This window comes from Myotis daubentonii, chromosome 6 (assembly GCF_963259705.1).
Source record: "Myotis daubentonii chromosome 6, mMyoDau2.1, whole genome shotgun sequence".
Classification (NCBI taxonomy): domain Eukaryota; kingdom Metazoa; phylum Chordata; class Mammalia; order Chiroptera; family Vespertilionidae; genus Myotis; species Myotis daubentonii.
This window is the reverse complement of record NC_081845.1, coordinates 22,877,584-22,891,490: the sequence shown is the minus strand read 5'-3', so window position 1 is coordinate 22,891,490 and position 13,907 is coordinate 22,877,584.

Here is a 13,907-nt window from a genome sequence, read left to right as displayed (position 1 = left end):
TTGCCTAGTGGCTGTACCAACTTGCATTCCATGGGGCATTGTTTTTATTCGCAAGGTTTCTAGCCTTGGTCTTCCGCATCTCTGACAGCAGTTCAATCTTATGTGATTAAGTAACCACTCAAACAGTAGTTCTAAATGAGGATGAGGGTGGGGGAGTTGTAGAGTCAGTTTGGGGAGGTTTTCCAAGCTACGCATTCCTAGCTCCATTATCTGAGATGCTGATATTTTTCCAACCAACTCCCATTTGAGAATCACTTATCTATAGCACATCCGCAAGTTTTTATTTGCTTCCAATTGGCAAAATTTAAACGAATACTTAAAAACTAGGAATTTTGCTAAGTGAAAAACTATCTAGAGTGTTAGAATGTTGTAGAAAAGAGGTATGTTTTTATTTTTTAAATTTTATTTTATTGTTTAAGGTATTATAAATAGTAGTATCTCTCTCTCTCTCTCTCTCTCTCTCTCTCTCTCTCTCTCTCTCTCCCCCCCCCCCCACTGACCTCCCCCTGGTGTGTGTTTTTTTTAAATATTTTGAACTCCATTTATAGTTTCACAGCCTTTTTACTTGAAAGTATTTTGAATCTTTGTTCAAGAAACTCAGTCATGTATCCATAAGCAACTGTATTTTTTTCTCCACTAAGTTCTTCCTAGAATCACTTCTTTAGGAATATGGGGAGGAAGTATGGAGGGATGTACTGTGCATACATCTGTCAAAGCACTATTTTTCTTTTTACTATCATGCTTTCAGTAATACTTACCAAATATTATGGCATGTGTTGCTGCGCTAGGCACTCTTTGCACTTGCCAATGGCAAAACACAATTATCTCCGGTTTCCATCGAAAGCTCGTCCAGTTCTCTGTGGGAGGAACCAGTGTCTTCTTTTTCACTCTCTTGGTGGGTGGCCTGTTGATTTGTACTGACACCACACAGTATGTACTCATTTGGCTAAGCTGTAATTAGAACAAGTCTGTGTTATTTCTTGCTTTGTCTACAATAAGACTCGGTCATAGGGAAGACAAAGAATTGGTCATGTATATCTGAAATATTTGATGAAGTAATATGTTGGGGACAGGGACTGTCCTTTGGAATAAAAACTGTCCAACAGAAAACAAAACAAAACAAAAAGGAAGAGATCAGGGTTATACGTAATAAGGAAATGACTTTAGCTCAGACATGTAGCAGCAGAATTGCAGATTTTTAAACCGAGGAAGAAGTTATATACTACCTTGCATTATTAGTTGTATTTCCTCTCCAACTAGAGAGGAGACTCTTTGAGGTTTGGATGCAAATACTATACTTGGTAGGCTTTTCTCTCCTATTACTTAAGATGTAAGCTTTAAGTCATGGCTTTGACAGTCTTTGGGGAAAGAAGAGCTGAATGGACTGGTCAGCTCTAAGGCAGCCACAGAAGAATTCCTTTTTACCCAGTAGAAACACTATTTGGATTTCGTCTTCACTGTCAGTTTTTCTCTTTGCAACTACACCATGTCGGCACTTATTTTTAGGAAATACCTTGACTCTAGTGCCCAGCGCCTGGTAAATTTTTACTTCTCCATGTAGATAAGCATTGACCAGGCCCAATAGGCTGAAAATGCAATACCTCACTTCTCCGGTAGGGGCACTGTCCACACTATGTATGGTTTAATCTGAAATTTCCTTTGTTTCTAGGGTTCAGTTTGTGATGTAAGTTATTTCTGCATGTAATCACTCAGATGCATTTTTATTTTATATTAAATTCTTATTTTATTTATGCAATACACTTATTTTATATACAACGCCCTCACAATAGTTAGTAGTTTTCACATAAACAAAGTTGTTCTTGAGGCTCTGAAGGTTTTTTTCCCACCCCCTTCCACCATGAAGTTCTTAACATATGATTCAAGATACAGGCCCTTCAGAATAAGGCTACTAATTCTTAAGAGCTGTAGTCATCCTTGTAAAAAAATTCGTTGTTGCCCTGTTGGATCTGACTCTGCCAGCACACATCTATCTTTGCCCGTTTCTAAAAAGGGTATTTATATTTAATGTGTTATGAATGAAGCTTTTTCCTTCCTCCTTTAGCTTGTAGCCGGTGGCAGTATCACCATTACAATAACGCTGCCCATTATACACACAGCATATGCTGGCCCTTTCCTCCCTCCCACTGCCAACTCAATGAGTATGTATACAGTGGAAGGCCCAGGTATCCAAGGCTCATTAAACACACAGTAAGAAGTTGGGAAGGAGAAAAAGAGTTCAAAATCTATGTGGGTTCTTACCAGGGAAGCTGAAGATCAAGGTTTTCTTGTGTGTGTTTAAAATACTTTTTACATGAAAGAAGGCACTGTTTTTATGTTTTGTGTGTCCAAGTGTTAACAGGATGAGAAACACTTTTTGTGCACACTCCTTTGTAACCTTGAACTGAGAATGTTGAGGTTCTTGCCTTTCTTTTCCATTGCATCCCACAGAAAGGTTATTCCAAATTCACTTGGCAATATTCAGACAAGCTATTTCCTAATCCTCAAAAATAGCTTTTGTTTTAGTGTTTCCCAAAAGTCTTAAAATATGTTCATGAACTGTATATATACTTCATTGACTAAGCCTTTGGATTTAAAATCCTTACAGGAAAAATAAAACTTGAAAAACAAAGACTTTTAAATATTGTAAATCTAGATGAGCAGCAAAGGACATTACAAGATCATCTTCTTCCTATAAATACAAAGTTATATAAATTCTCAGAAGAGAATATCGCAAATACTGGGAGGTTTAATATATTTTGTTCCTGCTATTATTAATAGTAATTTATTAACTTTTAAACCACAGAATATTTTTATTTAAAATGAAATTACTCATTGAGTAACAAATAAGAAGCAATACTATGAAGTGATTCAAATTTGAAAACCTTTTCCCAAGGGTTCTATAGGGTATGGATTATTCTCCCAAGGAATCATATTCTGTCTTCTGAAATGGCAACTCATTTATTTCCTCATTCAACAAATACCTCTTGAGCGCCAACTGGCATTGTGTTAGTACTGGTGATACAATAGAGGAGGAAACAGACATGAATCCAATAATCACACACATAACTATGTAATCACAGAGTGTGATCTGTGTTATGTGAGAAAAACATAGGGAGCTTTGAGAGACTTCATTTAGCCGGAGCAATAGGGAAGAACCTTGTGAAGAACAACCAGGACAGCATGTGTGAGAAACTGAAAGAAGGTCAGTGTGGCCAGAACACAGAAGTTGAGGAAGGAAGTGTCCCACAAGATAGCCTGGGTCTGAATCTTTCATGGTCTAAAATCTTGCCAAGTGTTTTAAGCAAAGGGGTGGCAAGACCATATATGAACATTTAAAAAAGTCACTCCTGCTATATTGTGGAGGATAAGTTAGAGAGGGAATTAAGAATGGATGTGGAAAGACCAGATAGAGGCCTATTAAAATGGTGCCAGGGGAATTTATAGCAGTCGTGGTGGAAAGAGAGGACAGTAAAGAGGTTCAAGGGCCTTCTAGAAGATAAAATCAATAGGAAAGTTCCTAGAATTATCATCTAGTGAACCTTAGAAGTATGGGCAAAAGCCCAAGTTGATGAGGAACCCATCTTCCTCATTGTTGAGGGATAGTGGCATTTATGTGACATCAGCAGAGGTGACTGCTGAAGAAGGTAGACAAGTAATAGGCCATCACGTGGTAAATGTTTCAGTCAGAAACAGGGAAGCCAAAGTTTCTGCAAGGTAGCGGCCAAGCTAAGGTCGGCAGCAGCAGCTGGGAGTTCTCTTGGGAAGGCTTGCCGAATGAAGCCACAAAGCATGACATTCAATACTGGTTATATATGGAGTGGCTCATGATTTCCCAGGCAGCTCTGCTTATGCCCCAAAGTAACCCAAGAAAGCTAAATCTGCAAGCCACCTGCCTTACCTTAGGGCGCATCCGCGTGTGCTCAGAACATTTGTCTCCTTTGCAACACAATAGTCAAGGTTCCTTATCTTTCCTCCACTAAATAGAAGTTGGTGTTCTAGAAAGGTTTTGGAAGGAGGAGTCAGAAGACCTGGGGCGAAATGCTGGCTCTGAACTTTTCTAGTGGTATACATTTTAGAGGCGCAGGTTCCATCCTAATAAAGTGTGGTTAATAAAACTACAACCGTGGAGGGTTGTTGCAAAGGTTAGGTATGTATAGGTACTCCACAAATGGTAGTAACAATAATAACAACAAAATAATATTTTTTAATGTTAAATATCCTTTTCTCTCCTTTTTTTTAAAATATATTTTCTCTTTTTGAGATTTTTTTCCACAACCATTGCTTCAGCTATTCATTTATGTGACAAATGCTATACATTTGATAGTTGTCAGACACCATACAAGGTAATGGAAATGCACGGAAAAGACCAACGTTATCTCTGTCCTTACAGATCTTATACTTAGAGAGAGAAAGGCTGGGTTTACCCTGTGGCAGAGACAGCTGGCTGTCCACCAAAAATCCACATCCTTTTTTCTGAATGCATGGTACATTACACATCTCACCCTCCCTTGCAGTTGGATGTGGCTGTGTGACTCATTAATTCAATATAAGCAGAAGTAATATGTGTGTCACTTCTGGACCAGGGTTTTTAAGAGGTGGGTCTGCTTTCTCTACTCAATTTTTCTGGATGGATGCAGATAATAGTGAAGGATCACAGGAGAAAGGCAAAGTCAAAAGACAGAGGGGACCTGGATTCCTGATTTACCCTGTGGAAGAGAGTCTTTTTCTTCCCAGGAAAATTGACCTTGGACTGATTGATGAACAACAATAACAAAAGTACCATTCATTGTGTTTGAGCCATTAATATTTTTTATGCTTGTTACAGCAAAAAGCTATTCTGATATGTTCCTCTTCAGTCCCAATCTTCTTGCTCTGTTGTAATTAATGTCCTTAAGACATTTCTTTATTGTTAGTCAGAAGGCATTTTAATCTCAGAATGTCTAAAACTGAATTTATAATCTCCAAAAGCATTTTTTTTAACTTAACTCGTTCTAATAATGGCATCACCATTGTACAAGCTGTCCAGGCTGCACACAGAGGAGTTAGCGCTGACTTTCTTTTACCCAGATTCAATGACCTATTTCTATACCTTTTCCTTTGTGATCCTTCTGGAATCTGACCCTTTCTTTCCATCTCTTCTTATACCATCGACATCACTAAACGAAGGTGTCTCTGTACAGGTAAATAGGCTAAAATTCAAGTCCTGCACCCTGACACAGGGCTGTGTTTCCTGGAGGAAGGGGAGCTTTTTTGTAATTTGCATAAAGATGCCAAAAGTAGTGCTTTCCCTAATCTTCCACAATCTTTTTGAGGGTTAGAGAAGGCCCTGGAATTGACATATTTATTGAGCCTGTAGTTTTTCATGTGGAGGCAATGGTGAGTGTCTACTAATTTATAACATTTTCACCAGTCTCCTCCCCTCCCAATCTATCCTGAGAGTCCCTGTTATATTAATCTTCCAAATATTGATGTTGTTACTTCCTGCTTAAGTTTAGTGGTTCCTCTGTCTTTCAGAGTGAACTCTATCATCTCATATTCAAAGCTAACTGGGTTCTAGAATCATCTCACTTCTCCAACCTATTCTTCTATTTTTCTTTCCCATATTTTTTCAATGCACACAATATTAGTCCTTTGGAAAGGAACATTCTTTGTTGTACCATAATGTCCCAAGAATTACAGACCACTTAGCTACACTGAGCTCATCTAAATGTCAGGAAAACCTTCCAAGCATTGGGACAACAAACATGTTCATAAATTTTGGAGATGTGGGTGAGACTGCCCCTGGTTGATAACTTCTAAATCTGTACCACCAATAAAAAATATCATGTACTGCCTGGCCGGTGTGGCTCAATGGTTGAATGTCGACCTATGAACTAGGAGGTCACCGTTTGATTCCCAGTCAGGGCACATGCCCAGGTTGCAGGCTCAATCCCCAGTGTGAGGAATGCAGGAGGCAGTCGATCAATGATTCTCTTATCATTGATGTTCCTATCTCACTATTGTTTTCCTTTCCCTCTGAAATCAATAAAAAATATATTTAAAAAAACACATCATGTATTTATTGTCTGCACCACTCTGGTTTTCCCTCATTCAACCTGTTTTTTCCTTATTCACTCTTAGGAAAGTGTTATTTTTCTGGTTTTATAAATGAGAAAACTTTGGCTCTGGGAAGTAAAATTCTGAAACCAAGAGTACATAGCTATTGAGTGAAAGAGAGCTCACTCAAAATGTACACTTGTATGCTTCGTCCAAACTGGACTCCTTGGTGTATGCTTTGCTCTATCTTGATTTTCCTCATGCTGTGTATTCTGCCTAGAATACCCCACATTTCTTTCATAAAATTATTTTCTTCAAGCATGAGTTGAGATACTGTTTCCCTCAGGAACTCTTCTCTGACCACACTAACCAGGGATCGTTCCTGGATCCCTGTGGGGCTTTCTCCTGCTGGTCAGCCTGTTTCACAGTGTGCTTTGAGCTGTCCTATGTGCATGCTCCTTCTCTTTCATGTTGGACCATATGCTCCCTAAGGACAGGGCTATATTTTACTGTTACTCATAATTTCTAGTACAGTTCCTAGCATGTGGTTACATGTGCTAAACATACTTGAAAAGGAAGAATAAAGGCCCAACCATAGTGTACATAACATGAGGTTTAGAGTTATTTTTAAGTCCAGGCTATGCCACTTGTGGCTGTTGGCCTTGCACATGTAATATATTTGCCTGAGCTTCAGTTTATTTATCTGTAAAATGTGCTAATGATATTGAACCTAGTGGGTTGAAATAAGGAGTAAATAAGAATGCATAAAATACTGAACACTTATAGGACAATTAATGGGAGTTATTAGTAGAAGTAATAATGAAAACAGTTATATAAAAAGCCTTTACAACAATCAACAAAAACATTTTTCAGTGCTGACCTAGACATTTGCCTGGAAGCCCAAGATTGTATTATCTATTTGTGACCATGCCTGGGGCTGGTGTTTATTAAATGGTTTTGGTTGGAACGCTCCCTTTTCTAATATTATTAATGTTGGTTCTGAGCCTAGGAAAGCTTAGAGATATAGAGAAGCCTTTCCCTAATACTCCTCATTAAACTTTTCTATAAACCTGGTTATCTAGACACAGGGAAAGTTGGGGGAGAAGGGTGTGCTCATTCAGATCCTTACTCACAGGAATCTCATTAGGCCATTGCACATCTTACTGTAACTATGAAAAACTGTGATATTAATCCAACCAACCACCCATTCATATATTCATATATCCACTTCTCCATTTTTTTTAGCCATCCATCCACCAACCCATCCATCCAGCCAGCCAGCCAGCCAGCCAGCCAGCCACCCACCATTTGATATTTTTAACTGCTACCAGTGCATTTGTGTGATGCTAAGAACTGGAGATATAATAAAGAAAAAGACATAGTTCCTCACATCAACAACATCACAGTAAAAGAGGTCAGAGAGAGATGTAACAAATAAAATGAACACAGTTATCAAGTCAATTGAAGAAGCATTATAAAATTCAAACTCTCCTTGGATCTTGATCCTTTTGATGGAGTTGAGTACTACTTAAAGTCATTTAAAAAATAGATAAAAAGAGCTTTCTTTCTTTAGTAAAATAAAAGCAAAACAGGACAACCCATCGTGAAAGCTAAGCTCATAGTGAAATTAGAAAAAACAGTTCACACAAGGCGACCTTCATTTCTGGCACCAACGACAAGTTTAGAGGGTTCCCAAAATTACCCTCAGGTTTGATAATTCACTAAAAGAGCTCGTAGAACTCAATAAAAGCTGTTACAGTTATGGTTATGGTTTATTGCACAGAAAAGATACCGATGAAAATCAGTCAAAGAGACACATGGAGCAGAGTCCAGGAGTCTACAAACACAGAGCTTCCAAGTGTCCTTTCTCCATAGACGCAAGACAGAATCATGCCCTCAGTACTGATATGTGACCGTCAGCACTGAGTACTGTTAACCAGTGAAGCTCCCTGATACTGGGGGCTCCATCATATAAGCATGATTGATTGTCCACATGGCTAATCTCAGTTTCCAGTATCTCCAAACATCAACTGATAACACATGACCCAAAGCCCACACTTTACATATATTATTACTGTATAATGTGGCCAGCCCCCATCCCAAGTCACATTGTCAGACTATTCAGTGTGGCTCAAGACCCAAGGCAAACAAATACACTCATATCAGGGATGACATTCCAAGATCCTAGAGATTCCCTTTGAGCAGCCAAAGGCAAAGGCCAGGTCTCCCTTTGGACAAGGTTAAATTCTTTACTATAAATCCATTTACAGTACTCTTAATAAAAAAATATTATAATTTATAGTAACTTTTAATTTTTATTGTCTACCCCAATCATCTATCTAAATGAGTTTTTGAAGTTCTGTTCAAAGGTTGGGAATAAAGTGGTTAAGATAAGTTTAGTAGATTATCAGATATATTATTTGGGATGTTAGTTGTGTATAATAAAAACATACTGGCTCTGACTTAAGCAAAAAGAAAAGGGGGAGGGTTATTTTGAGGATAATGGATAGTTCATGAAATTCAAGGTCAAGAATTTATCTTTTCTTCCCCTCTTTATGTATGTGCTTCTTTGTTCCTCAAGTCCAGAAGGAGGAAATTGGTCACGCAGTGGTCAGGATATACATGATTTAATGCAAGAAAAGCAGCCACTGAATATTTCTTTCGTAGTCCTGATTTCAAATTCTGCCAGAACGAATCTGAGATGCTCAACTTGGAGGAAGTACTTATCCTTGACAAATTAGCTGCTCTAACCAGTGGAGTAGGGCCACAAGGTACAAACATGTGGCTAGGAGCTCAGAGGAAGATAGCAGGGGAGATATCCTACTAGCTATTGGCTATAGAGATCCATATAGACTACAAGGGAAGATCACTTAGTGAATGGAATGTAAAAAGAGGGTTTATGCTAAACTTAAAAGCAAGCTAGTATTGAAATGTTGAAGGGTCTTCTTTAAGAAGAAGAAAAAAGATTAAAAATGAACAATAAAATGGCAATGAATACATATCTATCAACAATTAAATCTGAAAATCAAATAAATGATCAATAATCTAATGAACAAAATAAACTGACGAATAAAATAGAACCAGAGGCATAGAAACATGGAACAGATTGATGAATCTCAGAGAGAAAGGGGGAGGCAGGAGGGGGTGGGTGGGAAGAGATTAACTGAAGAACTTATATGCATGTATGCATTACCCATGGACACAGACAATAGGGTGATGAAGGCCTCGGTCAGGGTGGGATCTGGGGGGAGGGGGGGAAGGGGAGACATCTGTAATTCTCACAACAGTAAAAAAATAAATAAATAAAAGCAAGCTAGTGAATAAGACTAATGAATAAATCCTGGGATTTCAAAAAGGCTGTTCATGTTCTGTTTAATGACACATTTGCAGTATTATATTATGTCAGACTATGCATTAGAGTGAGAAAGACATGGCATTTGGATACAGAGGAACTATGTCTTAGCCTCTTACTGATGTTGAAGTTAATTATCTTCTTGGAGCCTTTGTTAACTTATTTATCAAATAGGGAATTCCCTACTCATGAAGTTATAATGAATAACAAATGAGATCATGTATGTGAAAACACTTCCCAAAATGAGCACACATTAATTATTATCTTTTGGAGATAATCCAAAAATTGTTAAGTTTGAATAATTGAGAAAATGTATACATTTAATGAATCTATTGAGTATTTTGAAATCAGAATTGTATTCAGTTCAAAGTGTACAGATTAATTTTAACACCAATAAAAGTGTTTCTTAGGGGACTACTGTAAGACTTGTCCGACAATGTCCTCATCAAACCAGATGACAGATAGTTTTGAATACTGAATAGACAGTTAGTTAGGAATAATGCAACATATTTCAACAATTCTTTAAAATCCAAGAATTTTAAAATTTAATTCAAAAAGTTGTGTGGTCATCATGTACTAAGAATTGTTTTTCCTTAGGAGGAAAAGGCAAAGTAATTTGATACTATAATTCAGGAGGTTGAGCTGTTTCTTTAATACTGCTTTCTGATGTATTACAAAATTTAGGCAGAATTAATTTAGGGTAACAAATGTAATTGACGTATCTTATCACACCTTGAAATATATAGCATTTAGATTAGATGACCGTGGACACTGAGTCTACACATAATGGAATGTCCTATGTCTTTCCCAAGATTCTTCCATCAGTGCTAACCCTGAGATCCTCCTTGGGCGTCTTACATAGTCCAGTGGGCCAGTGCTACTTACTCTTGTCCCAATGAGAGAACAGGAGAGCTTAGGAGCCCCATTCCTAATGTCTTCCACTGACACTCATATGTTGTTGTTTTTTTCCCAGTGGATCCTCATTGCTTGTTGAAGAAAAACCCTTCAATGATTGATAGTCACCAATACCATGGCCAGTCCACTCATGGTGTTTTCGGGTTCAAGGAAAATCAAGGGAGTCTGGCTCTCCTGTGCTCCTCTCACCTGCCCTAACTGCATGCTTACATGGTCATTGTCCCTCAGGCAGTCCTAGAAGACCAAGAATGCTGGGTCTGGAGGGCTTGTCAGCCTCAGTGACATGCTCTGTCAGTCCTGCCTTAAACATTCACATCCCAGCACCAGAATGTGTGACATTCAGTACAGAGGAAAAACTCCATCTTGTCACACAGAGATGGAGAAGACACTTTATTTCTTAAAGGAAGCTTGGAAGGCATATGTTTAGTATTTTGTGGTATGTTTTAAGCTAAAATAACTGTCCCATCTTGCTCACAATGAACAAAATCCTGTACTCTACAAACTATTACTCTTTATTACTACTCATATCCGTGCTTTCTCTTTGCAACTGTGACCACACAATTTGAGACAGCTTGGTTGCACAAAGAAGATAACAAATTCCATGAAGAAACTCAGAAACGGAAAACTGACAAATAGAATAAACAAGTTTATCATATTTCCAAAGGGAAAACTTGAGGAGTTTGCCAAGGGGACTGTAGGATTTACTGACTTCAGGCTATGTGAGTGTATAAAATAGCTTCTAGGAATTTTGGTCATTTCCTCATATAACACTGCTAAGTTACAGAGGGATCAGACAAATAAACAACACTTACCAATAACACAGAACACATTTATGGACCTTTGGCTTTATCCACCATCTTCATGATTGCTCCTTACCTCAATTTGTTTTTTATTTCCCAACAGAAGAATATTATGTCTATTTATTATTTAAACCCGGCAGATTTTCTCTAAAGACTACATTCTTATGTATCTTCTTTGATATAATGAATACACTGGTTTATTTCAAAACTGCCCAAGCTAAGCACAAGTAAAGAATGTAAAAGATATTAATCACATCACCCCCAATTTTAGATTCGTTTGCCTGAATAGTTCTCTGTGTAAAAACTTACTTTGATTCTAACTAAATTTGATGTAGTTACTGTTGCATTACAACTCTTTGGGAGTCCCCATAGTCTGATAAAACATGGTATTGAGGTTTAACCTGCTTTCTGGAGTTCTTTAAATTGTTTCAAGTGCATCTTCTTCTTTTTTTTATAGCAAAGGTGGAGATTTATTGAAGAACAAGTATAGACTCCCATGTGTGGAGGGGAAAAGGGTCCCCTGTATCTTCTTTTAAACAATATGTCAACAGCTGGGAATTGAGTTGTGGCATGCCTCATTAGTGACACTTGCCAGATGAGAAGTTAAAAATATGAGAAATAAAAATTTAAGTCACTGGTATTAATATCAAAGAAATCATTTCATTTTGATCCATGTTATCGCTCTACTCAAGTCCATGCAGAAAGAAAAGGATATTTCTCCTGGAGAGAGGGTAGTTGATTTATCTCACCTCTGCGTAGGACATATAGAACAGAATTCTGCTCTAAAAGAATTTCACATTTGTTATTCATGCTATCAGTTAATTTTCAAAAGGAAGAAGCAAGTTTTCTATGCACATGATACAAGTGAGTGAATTTGAGTCCCATGGTTACAACAAAGCACATGTCATATTTGAACAATAGTCAAATTATTTTCTTTAACAATCATGTTTTTGGGAGAAGTGGGCAGTCTGTATCCAGGGTTGGCACCAAGCAATAGAAGGACATAGGAAAAGCGATCTTAATGAGGCCGCCTGCATTTCCCTGGTGTATTGGCTGTCCTCATCTCTGAGAAAGCAAGTTTATATCATCTCTTCTGTCATCAAAATTTCAACTCCACCTACCCCTTCTGCATTATCAACTGGTGACCTCACTTATTATTTCACTGAAAAAATAGAAGCATTCAGAAGAGAATGACCTCATCTTCCCATAACTAAATTGACCAACTTTTACATATGCGTGTACGTCAACTTCCCTCCTGTTACAAAGATGAGCTCTGTGCTCACACAAGGCCTCTAGTCCCACCCCTTCTCTAGCAACTATGGTCTCTCTCTCCTGCATCAATATTTTATCTCTCTCAACTGGATTATTCCTACAGACTTCAAGTATAATAGCCCCTGTCTTAAATAAAAACAAACCTTCCCTTGTCTCCACACCTACCTCTAGCCCACATCTTTTTTCTTCTTTAGTAAAATCTTTCTGGTTGATTTGTGTGTACTCAGTATATCCTTAATATTTCTAATCTACTTCAATACGATTTTCACTTCACCACAGAAAATGCTTTTGTCAATGGAACAACTGGTTTCCAATTTGCCAAGCCAATAGTCAGTTCTCTGCACTGTTCCCCCAAACTCTTGCTTGTGCTCTCAGCAGCATTTGGCACGGTTGCTGACTCTCTCCTTGAAACACTTTTTTCTTTCAGCACCTGAGTGCTTGTAGCCTCAGTGCTATCTTCTCTCAACTGGCTCTTCTCCAACCTGACCTCTACATGCTAGCCCCTCTTAGGTTTCAGGCCTCTGCCCTCTTTCTTCTTCTATTGACACACTTCTCCCAGCTAACCTTATTTTGTGTAATCACTTAAAACACCTTCAGTATGCCCAAGTTTGAATTCTTCGGCTCCAACGTCCCTCCTGAGGTCGAGACTTGTATGTGTAACTAGTTATTTTAAGTTACCACTTGGATGTGTAATAGGCATCTCAAATGTAACATGTCCCAAACAGAATTCTTTGTATTTCCACCGGACACAAATCCCATCTCTGGCTTCTCCAACTGAATAAGGGGCATTATATTTTGCTCAAAATAGGAATAATAATAGATTCCTACCTTTCCCCCACTCATCTCACAATCTATTAGCAAGCAAGTGCTGTTGGGTCTGCCTTCTTAATATAATTTGAACCTGACCACTTCTCACCATTGTCACTGCTCTTATCCTTTCTGGAACAATTGACTGGTGCCATGTCTGGACTCTCATAATAGCCTCTTAACTGGGCTTCCTGCTTCCTCTGTGCTATTCCTACAATCAATTTCCCATTGGTTCTCATTTGGAATAAAATCCATTATTCGATATTATTTGGTCCTTGTAAAATTCTTCTACGACTCTGTCCCTGACTCCTTCCACTGGAGCCATGCTTGCCTTCTTGACGTTGTTTAAACCATCTGGGCCTTCATACAGCTAAACCCTCAGTGTGCAATGCTCTTCTGTCACTCCTTCACATAATCCAGGTCTTTCTCAGATATCACCCCTTCAAAGAGAACTTCTCTGATGGCATGATTACAAATATCCCCATACTTCTGTCATTATCTTTTCCCATACCAGTTTTATATTCTTCATAGTCCTTATCATTTGAACTTTTGTTATTTATTTAATTTTGGTTGTTTATTTCTTGTCTCTCTCAACAAAAGGTCCATTCATTATTGCGTTTTTTAGAACTCTCTCCTTAAAACATTCTTCTTTTGGCACCTGGGATAAAACTTTTTTTAAAAAATATTTCTTACATTTTCCCCAACCTTACTTCAGACTTTGCACT